This window comes from Aplidium turbinatum, chromosome 12 (genome assembly GCF_918807975.1).
Source record: "Aplidium turbinatum chromosome 12, kaAplTurb1.1, whole genome shotgun sequence".
Classification (NCBI taxonomy): Eukaryota; Metazoa; Chordata; class Ascidiacea; order Aplousobranchia; family Polyclinidae; genus Aplidium; species Aplidium turbinatum.
Window position 1 is genome coordinate 15992091 of NC_137483.1, and position 10105 is coordinate 16002195.

General features: G+C 36.9%; 1 long non-coding RNA gene across 1 annotated transcript; it reads right to left on the bottom strand.

The window, feature by feature from the left end:
- Positions 1-4996: 4996 nt before the first annotated feature.
- LOC145781446 (uncharacterized) lies at positions 4997-9673 on the bottom strand. Its single transcript, XR_014290744.1, has 3 exons — positions 9483-9673; positions 7113-7186; positions 4997-5285 (listed from the first exon to the last, which is right to left on the bottom strand). It is a non-coding gene; the product is annotated as an uncharacterized LOC145781446 (long non-coding RNA).
- Positions 9674-10105: the final 432 nt, after the last annotated feature.

The following is a 10105-nucleotide window of genomic DNA, read 5'->3' on the forward strand; positions in this document are numbered from 1 at the left end:
TGCACATAGAAATTGTGGGTGCGGACTCGCTAACAGCATTGACATATCGAATATGTTTTTTAGATTCATTTGTAGTATAAAATCCATCTGAACGTCGTTTTTTTGGCTTTCTAAATTTTGAAACTACCAAGTTAGTGCGATGTTTCGAATGTTTACTTGAAGCTTGATCAGCATACGTTTTGGCCGAAATGTAACTTTTTTCGTAACCCTGGTGAATATAATGAACAGAAAATATTTTTTCACTCATTCTCATTTGGTTTTCGTACTCTTCTACAAAATGATCGATACCTACAACACGTTTTCCTTTTAAATAAATTTGTTTCAAATCCCAAAAATGCTGCTCGATGATACCTTGTGTTAAATTATCCCGAGAAATATTTTTAAGTTTGGATGAGATGACTTGCTTAAACCAAAAAGAATACTGGGAGTAAGCTTGGTAATTTGGCCGTTCATGTGACGAATGCCGGGACAAATTTCCAAGAATTAGCTGCGAAGTGGTACATATTCTACTCAGAATAATTACAATAAGTTTTAAACAAAAGTTCTTATCCATGTAAACATTTTCGTGCTGCAACTTTGAATGAGAAGGATCATTGAGGTGATCCAAAAAGTCAGAAGAATTTAGAAACGCCATAAGTTGGTTGTGGTAGCGTAAGTAAAATGGAGAATTTAATTCTTGTTTTTGGTCGTCACGCATACTGGTATGAAAATAGTCGTTGAGTTCGTCTTTTTCGTTTTCTTCTATTTCGTTTGTTACGTTTGACAAAAGTTCTGAAAATTTAAAGCCCTGATGCAGTCTGTTAAAATGATAGTCAACTTTGGAAGACGTACTCTCGCAGTTGGTTACCCAAATAATACTTTCCATTATTTCATCTAGTTCAGACAGGGTTGTACATGCAAATAACAAAGAAATCCAATGCATAACTGTTAATGTGTGTTTCTTAGGTTTGTAATATTTTTTAACCATAATTTTAGCTGCACGCATGGCGTGACTCAAACAATTATGAACGAAAGTTTTTTCCAAGTCGTATTTTGTCGCCTCTCCTGAAACTACACGCCAGCATCTGTTGTAATAACCTAACCTTGTTTCATTACACATCGCACTTAGTACAGCATTCCACATAGCCATTGATCCGTCAATCATCATTAACGCTGGTTTTTTTACCTTTCCACAAATTTGCACAGTGTCCATTAGAAATTTACCTAAAAAACTCCGTATGCTTTCAGAATCATGATTCGTTGCAATGTTTGTTGCCACTGGGAGCGCTGGACCTCCTACGTAGGGGCTTCTGACTAAAAGCGAATAAATTTGAAAATCTTTTTCACCATCCTGCCTTTTAACTGTGCTTCCTGTCGCATCAAAATATATTATATCTACAGGGCATAAATCTCGATAAAGTTTCACTTGTGCATTAGAATACAATATAACGCCAGGGGGGTATGTAGTTATGCGTCTTATAAAGATTCGCTTTTTTTTTTCAAACTCATACTTCAAGCGATTGTTGTTATACATCCAATTTTTAGAATATCTATTGCAAAGCTTACCTTTACTTTTTATATTTCTCAAAACAGACGAGGCAGGAGCAAAATTGTATGCACCGTGATATAGTTCATTTTCAGTTAAGTCATCCACCAACTTTCTGCCAACTTCGCTGGGATGTTTGCATTGTAATTTCTCCATGAGTAATTTACGCTGCTTCCCCGCAACCGGCCTACGTTTTACGCAATGCATTTCATGATTACGTTTCCCCATCACATTTACGACAACTTCAACTTTATCAACATATGAAAAAATACGTACATCCCCTTTTACTGAGCATCCACAACAACCCGAGTGCTTGCAATACACGTTGGTATGACCATTGTAAAATTTTGAATCACCATTACTTAAGGATTCAACCGCTGCTGGTTCTACCAAATAATTATTTCTAAAACAAAAAACGCAACTGTCATAAATTTTTCTAAGTTGTTTGCATATAACATCGCGATACAGATTGGAGGAAAATCGATGCTTGGTGCGATTGAGGGTCATCTCTTTCCATTCATCCAACGTAAGGAAAAACGACTTATTAGTCACATCAACCCATTCACAACGTCGTTCACGCTTTTATGATATTGGTTCGGCAAAGTTTCCTAACTCATTCAATGTTTCATCGGAAATTGAAGGTATCTGGTTGTCATAGCGTCTATGAACACCATCTGTTTCGTCATTTTTAGTTTCTGCGTCATCATTGTCAGTTTTTGCGTCATCAGTGTCGGTTTTTGCGTCAATAATGTTGTTTTTTGTCACTTCAGTTGCATTCTTTGCATTATCAATGTCAGTTTTTGCGTCATCTATGTCAGTTTTTGTGTCATCAGTGTCGGTTTTTGGGTCATCAATGTCGTTTTTTGCTCCCTCAATTTCGTTTTTTGCGTCATCATTGTCAGTTTTTGCGTCATCAGTGTCGGTTTTTGCGTCAATAATGTTGTTTTTTGTCACTTCAGTTGCATTCTTTGCATTATCAATGTCAGTTTTTGCGTCATGTATGTCAGTTTTTGTGTCATCAGTGTCGGTTTTTGGGTCATCAATGTCGTTTTTTGCTCCCTCAATTTCGTTTTTTGCGTCATCATTGTCAGTTTTTGCGTCATCAGTGTCGGTTTTTGCGTCAATAATGTTGTTTTTTGTCACTTCAGTTGCATTCTTTGCATTATCAATGTCAGTTTTTGCACCAAGAATTTTGTTTTTTTTATCATCAATTTGGATTTTTAGTTCAGAAACTTTTTTTTTTTGATCATAAACTTCGGCTTTTGGCTGATAAGTTTTGTTTGTTTTCGCCTTATTCATATCAATTTTTGTTTCGAAAAAAGTTATTTCAGCTTTTCCGTTGTGAGTTGCAGCTTTTCCCAAACTTTCATTACAGCGAGATATGTTTATATCTAGGCCTATCATATTATCAGACAATGATAAATCATCAAGATGAGTTAAAGAAAGATAATTTGCATCATTATTAATGAAACTTGATTTCTGCTGAAATGGTGATGATGAAATGTTTAAAGCCTCAATGGACTTAGTGTTTACTTGAAGAGTTTTGTGACAAAATGCCGAATTTGACGAATGCATCACTACGTTTACACCCTCACATACAAGGCGACTACCAACGCGGTCCCATTGTTTTTCTGTGAGCGCTAATGCCAGATTGTTTGGGGGGAATATGCAGCGAGGGTGAAACCACTTTAAGCAAGTTTCACAGAGAACATAAAACGATCCATCGTTAGGTTCATTACACACACAGTACAATGAAGTCTCTTCGTGATTTTCTGTTGATAATAACTTTTCACTGTCGCAGTTGAAGGCATCATTTGTTTCATTTTCAATATCAGCGCTGTTGTATTGAATAGCCTTGCATGATTTTTCATTTTCTGAAGTTGATGTAGGCCTGCTGGGTTGATATGTCAAGTCACCTTCCTTTTTTTGTTGTTTACACGCAAGATATAAACGTTTTACAGTTTTTCTGAAGAAGGAATCAAGACGCCACCTATACGTAATTTTTCTCACTTTAGAACGAACAGAGGACGATAAGCGACGGTTTGACTTTAACATTGCTCTGACGCAAGAAGGAGGAAGGTGTTTACCACGAGGAAAGTGTTTCAAATGTTTACTGATGGAATTTGCTAAGTCATAAGCTAATTTTGAAGTGGCAAGTTTTGATGTAGAAACGGAAGTTGTTTTAAAACGATTTATTAAGTCTTTGTTTTTCCAACAGAAAGCCGACAAAGATTTTTTTCGTTTGGAGGCAGTACTTTTTGCAAGAAAAGTGGAGAAAAGCAAAAAATCTACAAGGTTTGATTTGTTTTTCAAAGATGGCAAATTGTGTTTGGCTAAGTACATGCCTATTTCTTTTGCTGTTTTTAGTACTGATTCACAATGGCCACCTCCTACTTTCATTGCAAACATGTCACTGGTAACTTTCAACGTGGTGAGCTGATCTTGGCAAATGTCATCACCATCAACAAAATCTTTTAGTGAGGAAAATCGATTTCTTGAAATGCATTGCGTTAACGATTGAGCGTCAGAAGTAGGCTTAAATTTAAAACTCTTCCTAGGGACATGCCAATCGTCATTGGTTTTAGTCAAGCTGTTGCAACCTACACCCACGCTCAGAACACTACACTGTTAAGCAAAAAGTATATAAATTTCCACCCCTAAGGGTGGTCTCTGTTTTCCACCCTATGCTTCTGTAGGGTGGATTTTTCCACCAAAAATGGTGGATATTTCCACCCTTGAGCAATGGTGGAAATTTCCACCCCCAGCAAAATCCACCCTAAACTGTGGAAATTTCCACCCTAGTCTCTGTTTTCCACCCTAGGCCCATACACTCATAGGGTGGATTTTTCCACCACAAAAAGTGTAAAATTCCACCCTTCATCTGAAGTGGAAATTTCCACCTCAGTAGCATTTAGTCTCAGGCTGTCTAAATTTCCACCCTTTAGGATGGTCCTAATTTTTACCTTATTACTTTTGCTTGAGTTGGAAATGTCCACTCTACAATTCAGACTGTTTTTTTTATCGCATTAATTCGTGTTCCTGTTTTTTTGTTGCACTTTCTGCCTCCCTATCCGTCAGGTTGCGTAAAAAGTGTTCCTTGCACAAGTGTTTTTCAACCTTTCTTGAGCCACGGAACACTTTATGCATTAAAATAATGTTGCGGAACACCAAATCGGATTTTATAATATGGGCTAATCCATAATGCAATAAAATAAACAATGCAACAACAGTTTATTCACTTTCAGCTTTTCTCAATGCGATATCTTGGCCTGTTTGGATGAGCACAATTGCACAAAGTTGATATTCGGGCAGGAATTGCAGAAAGGCAAACGCAAAGCAGTTGTGATTTTAATTTTCGACCTGTGTTCCATAGAACGCTAGTCCATTTTAACAATTTCTTGCGGAACACCTGACGATCTTTTACGGAACGATATAGTGTACCGAGGAACACAATCATGTTAAAAATCACTGCCTTACACCAGCACTACCAAATTGTTATTCAAAACTGATTTATTAAAGCTTGCACAGGTGTGCTAATATCAACGGAAACCGGGAAATGTCACACAGGTAATTTAATAGTTGTAGCGTTTCGGCGACTTCTTGGGGAAAGTTAATATCAAATATCCAATACGTGTGCAGAAGCAGTGCAGTTTCAGGCTCCTCGATGTGGCATAGCAGTTGCCTTTGCACGTGTAGAGAAAATCCCTCGGATGTGCTCCAGATAAGGAGTTGTGACTTTTGTCAAGCTGAAACTGTCATCCTGTAAAACAATATGTAACATTAGCATTGATCCAACCTTATAAGAATTATAGGCCTATGGTAAAACTGATTATACTTGGAAAAGGTATAGATTTATACGATGCTAACGAATTGTGTTGTTGTGACACACTACCATCTCTATGGCACACAAATAAGCTTTACAGAGTTATTGGCAATGTAACAATTTCGCACCAATATAAAAATGGCAGGCAAATGAAATATTCAGCAGCAAAATGTGACCCTCGAAAAACTGTTTATGATCTGATTAATAAAATATTTATCCAATAAAATTCAAATTTCAATTCAATTTTGATCATCTCATCTGCATTTCATTTCACTTTTAATTTCATCTTCGATCAGGCAAAACAAAACGCTTTTTTTAAGAGCTGTAACTTTAGTTCTCATTTCGTATGTGTGCAAGATATAGCAGTTTCTCAATTGTTTAGATTAGACCATAGTTTTGTTGTTATCCTGTATATTTTTGTCTAATCTTTAGTATTTCTTATTCAAGGTACAAGGTGTTTTAAAGGCTTGATGAAGACTACTAGATGCAAATTGCATAACCGAGAACGATTGTTATGTCGTTTTTGTTTTCACAATGTTAAATGTTGTCTCGTTGCTTAGTTATGTCTATTTATGGTTAAAAAAAAACTCCTTTAACATGAACACTTTGACTTTTTTGCAGAATTTGTGCATAAAAAAACAAAACAAAAATTCGTCATGACACGGTTTTGTTTTCAAACGCACTTACGTTTCTAGAAAATAGGGCAAACCGAACACTTCGAATTAATCTTAAAGCTACTTGAAATTATTGGTTCGTTTCAGTTTCAATTCTTTTATTTAGTTTTGCTTCTCACCACGATTCTTGAAATTTCATTTGCTCAAACAAAATTCTTTTAAAACATCCAAAGCTTTAATGTGTCAAAACGAGAGCTGTGGAGTTGGGAGAAAAATTTACGACTTCGACTCCTCGATTTATAACTGGCTGACTCCGGCTTCAGTGTTGTAAGGTTTTTTAGGACCTCCAGATTGTTTTTTGGAGTATTCAAAAAGAATACAAAAAGAATAATAATCAGTGGTTCTATGAAACGTTGTGCGTTAAAGTTGTGTTGTTGTAAGTAATAGAAGCTTGGTCTTATATATCTAATTGCATGCAGTTTAAAATTGAAAAACATTGTTTATCGTTTTGTATGCAGCCGGAGTTGCAGTCTTGCCTTTTTTTTTAAAAACTCCTATTCCAGAGCCCCGATAAAAACCATGCGCATTTTTGCAAGCAAAAAAATGGAAAAAAAATTCTCTCTTTTATTTGTGACGTCAGTGGACTTAGAGCCCGTGATCTCACCTCTTTTTTAACGCTCTGTCTTGGAGAGTGCACTATTGCGAAGAAAATAGAGTTGGCATTCCGCTGATATACGGTTTAACAATTTTGACCACTAGGTGCGGAATTAGCGGAATCATCATCTGTAAATGATGATGATTCCGCTGATGTACGGTTTAACAATTTTGACCACTAGGTGTGAGTAATGAGTTGTGAAGCATTTTCCGACAAATTTTGTTTCATTAAGCAAGCGCTTAATGTGAATGCGGGATATAAAATGAGATATAACTTTTACTAATATTGCAAGACAGTCATACACATTCTACGATGATCATCATTTTTCCATTTTGTTTTTATTTTGATACATTCTAATAGGTGAAGTAGTGCCTCCTACCTTACATAGTGCTTACGTGCATTATGATACGGATACTGCGAGGTAACAGCATCAAACCGTTTAAGTAAAAAATGTAATTGTAATCAATTATAGCTAGCGGTAGACTGATGACTTACAGCGCCAATTATCACAAAATGCTGTATTCCTTCTTTGAATACAAGTGGTAAGCACAGCAGAGCTCTCCAGCGATCTGCAAATACAAAATAACTATGAGCTGTGCATAATTAATAGATAAGGTAAATGTGGTGCCAAACTCAGTTACTAAGTTTTGGGAATGAGAAGATAAGGTTGTCATCACACTAGGCCTTCGGCACTAACGAAAGGAGAGTGGCCAGTTACTTTCTCTTGGCTTTGATATGTACTTAGAACAGTAGACACAACAAAACCATCGTGCAAAACATGACAAGTTGCCAAAAAATATTAAATATTCTCACGCTAAATAATTCACAATAGAATATTATCAGACAATTCTATGCAATGTAAGTTGCTTCACCTATTTAGGGAACGTTCAAATATTACGTAACGCTTTTTTTCCGAATTTTTGACCCCCCCTCCCCCATGTAACGCTTTTTCACTACGAATTCAGCACAAAAAACTACCATTCCGTACTCGAAAGCGTTACGTAACGTTTTGCTTGAACCCCCTCCTCCCCCCGATGTGACGCTAACGTAACGCTTTGCATAAACCCCCCCCCTCCCCCTCGAAGGCGTTACGTAATATTTGAACGTTCCCTTAATCAAATTAAATAAAGAGTTACCGGTATGGGTTCGTGGTTTAACTGCTTCTTCTAGTCAAATGACAAAACTAGAGTCCTGTTTTTTTTTCGGTCATTTATCGGTCATTGACCTATTTTTTAGCAAAATGTCCGAAAAAAATATAGTCAATTCGGTCAATTGCGGCCGGATGTTGCAAGGTTGAGTTTCGCTGATGAACGTTGAAGAAACGTTTGTCTGTTCTAACTTTTCTCAGATAAAACACGACAACGTTTCTCAGCGAAACTTAATGTTGTAGCTAGTCAGGAAGTGCAAATTTTGGTTTGGAGCAGCTACTTGAAAGGAAATATTTTCATCAGAAAAAATGACCGAAATAAATAAAAAATGACCGAATTTTTTCAAGTCATATCGGACAAATTACCAAAAAGGGTCTGAAAGCACGCTCCATCAAGTATGAGCTGGGAAAGGCAATAATAAAAACTTTGATCCGATTCCACACGTGAGAGTATGTCTCTTTGATTTGGTTCTGCAGCCAGAACGATTGATACGAGATGTTGAACTTCGGTTTGAGTGCAAAATCGTTTTACAATGTTATTAGTTCCTCCTTAAAAATTTCATGTTCGGAACTATCACAGAATAGGTCGATTATTCAATCATAGATTTCTAACTGGAATACATCCTGGAATCGAACTCCCATGTCTTTGCGTACTTCTTGAAGATGATTAGATATGCCTTTGCCACTGGTATCAAATTGATGCAAGCTTGAGAAGTGGAAAAATTCTCGTCTAGCTAAATTTCGCTGATACAACACGAGCTTATTTCGTTACGCTGAAGGGATAAATTCAATTCATTAAATTAGGAAAATAGCCTATGTTTGACAAGTAGGCGATATCACTTTTCACAACCAGGACGTCATTTGCAAGGGCAGGATCACAACTCTGCAGAAATTCCTTGATAGTTTCAAACAGCGAATAAAATCGTGAATCAATTTCTCTGGGAAAGCCAACGTACTTCGGTGTGGAGTAGTATGCGCTCAAAAGCTTCAGATTCTCATTGCACAATCATTTGAATAAGCGTGTATTCAGAGCGTGCGCTTTAATTTTATTCACTGCTTTGATGACAGTCTTCAAAGATAGATTAAGACGAACGCTAGATCAAAATACTCTCGGATTGAAAGATCGGATTTGCGTAATCGCAGTGCTTCAAAGTAAGTCACGTGTTACGACCTCAACAAACTTGTAAGGCACTGTGAAGCGACTTTGCCAACATAATTGCTACAAAATCTGCCACAGAGCTCTTATAGTCACCGTCTTCTTTTGTATTTCCTTGAAGCGAAACATGACAAAAAATGCTTTGCTATCATCTTCTTGTAACTGCCCCGATTTACTCTCAGCGCTCCCCAATCGCCCACTTTATAGCCAGCGCCCCCTTTATGATTGCAAACGCCCACAGGGGGGCGCTGGTGCCCACTTTGGAAACCACTGGTTTAAATGGATAACTGGTCAAATGTTTTAGACCTAACCTTGACAGCATTTGGTTTTATAAGTTGTGACAAAAACAAACAGTGTAAACAAAAAATACACAGATTACAGAATATATATAATAATCTGCTACGACCTACATGTTTTTTGTTGTTACAATTTAGACTGGTGTTACAGCATATATACACAACATAAAGAATACTACTGTAGATAGACAAAAAGTCAATAACTTTGGTTTAATTAGTTTGACAATTATAGTACGGTACTAGAAAAAAGTCACAATGTTACTTACCAAACTATTTCGCGTCCAAGGTGCAGATCGTCCAAAGTAACGCAATTACGTAGTTGATTTCAATATTCTACTTCAAGGGGAAATTCATGTATATGAACAACTTAGTTCACTAGTTGTTGATAATCCACGATGAAGTCACAGCGACAAACAAAACAATACCACTATCCCCTACAGTAGGTTTCATACAAAGTTTTGCTGTGAATTAAACAAATAACATAACTTCATTTTAAATCGTGCTTTTCTCTGCATTATGACTACCTCTAGCTCTGCCATTGGAATTGGAACTAAACTAAACAAAACAAGTAGCCTACTGCACATAAAAACTTGGTCAGCGAAAAGAATTTACAACGTACAAACAACGCTTTCGTTTAACACTTTAACATTTCTGAGGCATCTGTCAATCCTCGCCACACTCGACCGCACAGAGATACCAGTAAATTAGGTCAGCGTCTCTTCGTCGACGAAGCGAAAACAATTCTTTCACCATCCAATTCACGCTTCATTTATCTGACCAGCGATGCTGTCGCACACAAAATACAGCACAAACAAAAATGTTAAAATATTCTACCCTCCACCCAAAATATGCTACTACGTTTAACACTTTGATTCTGCGGCCTGATCTG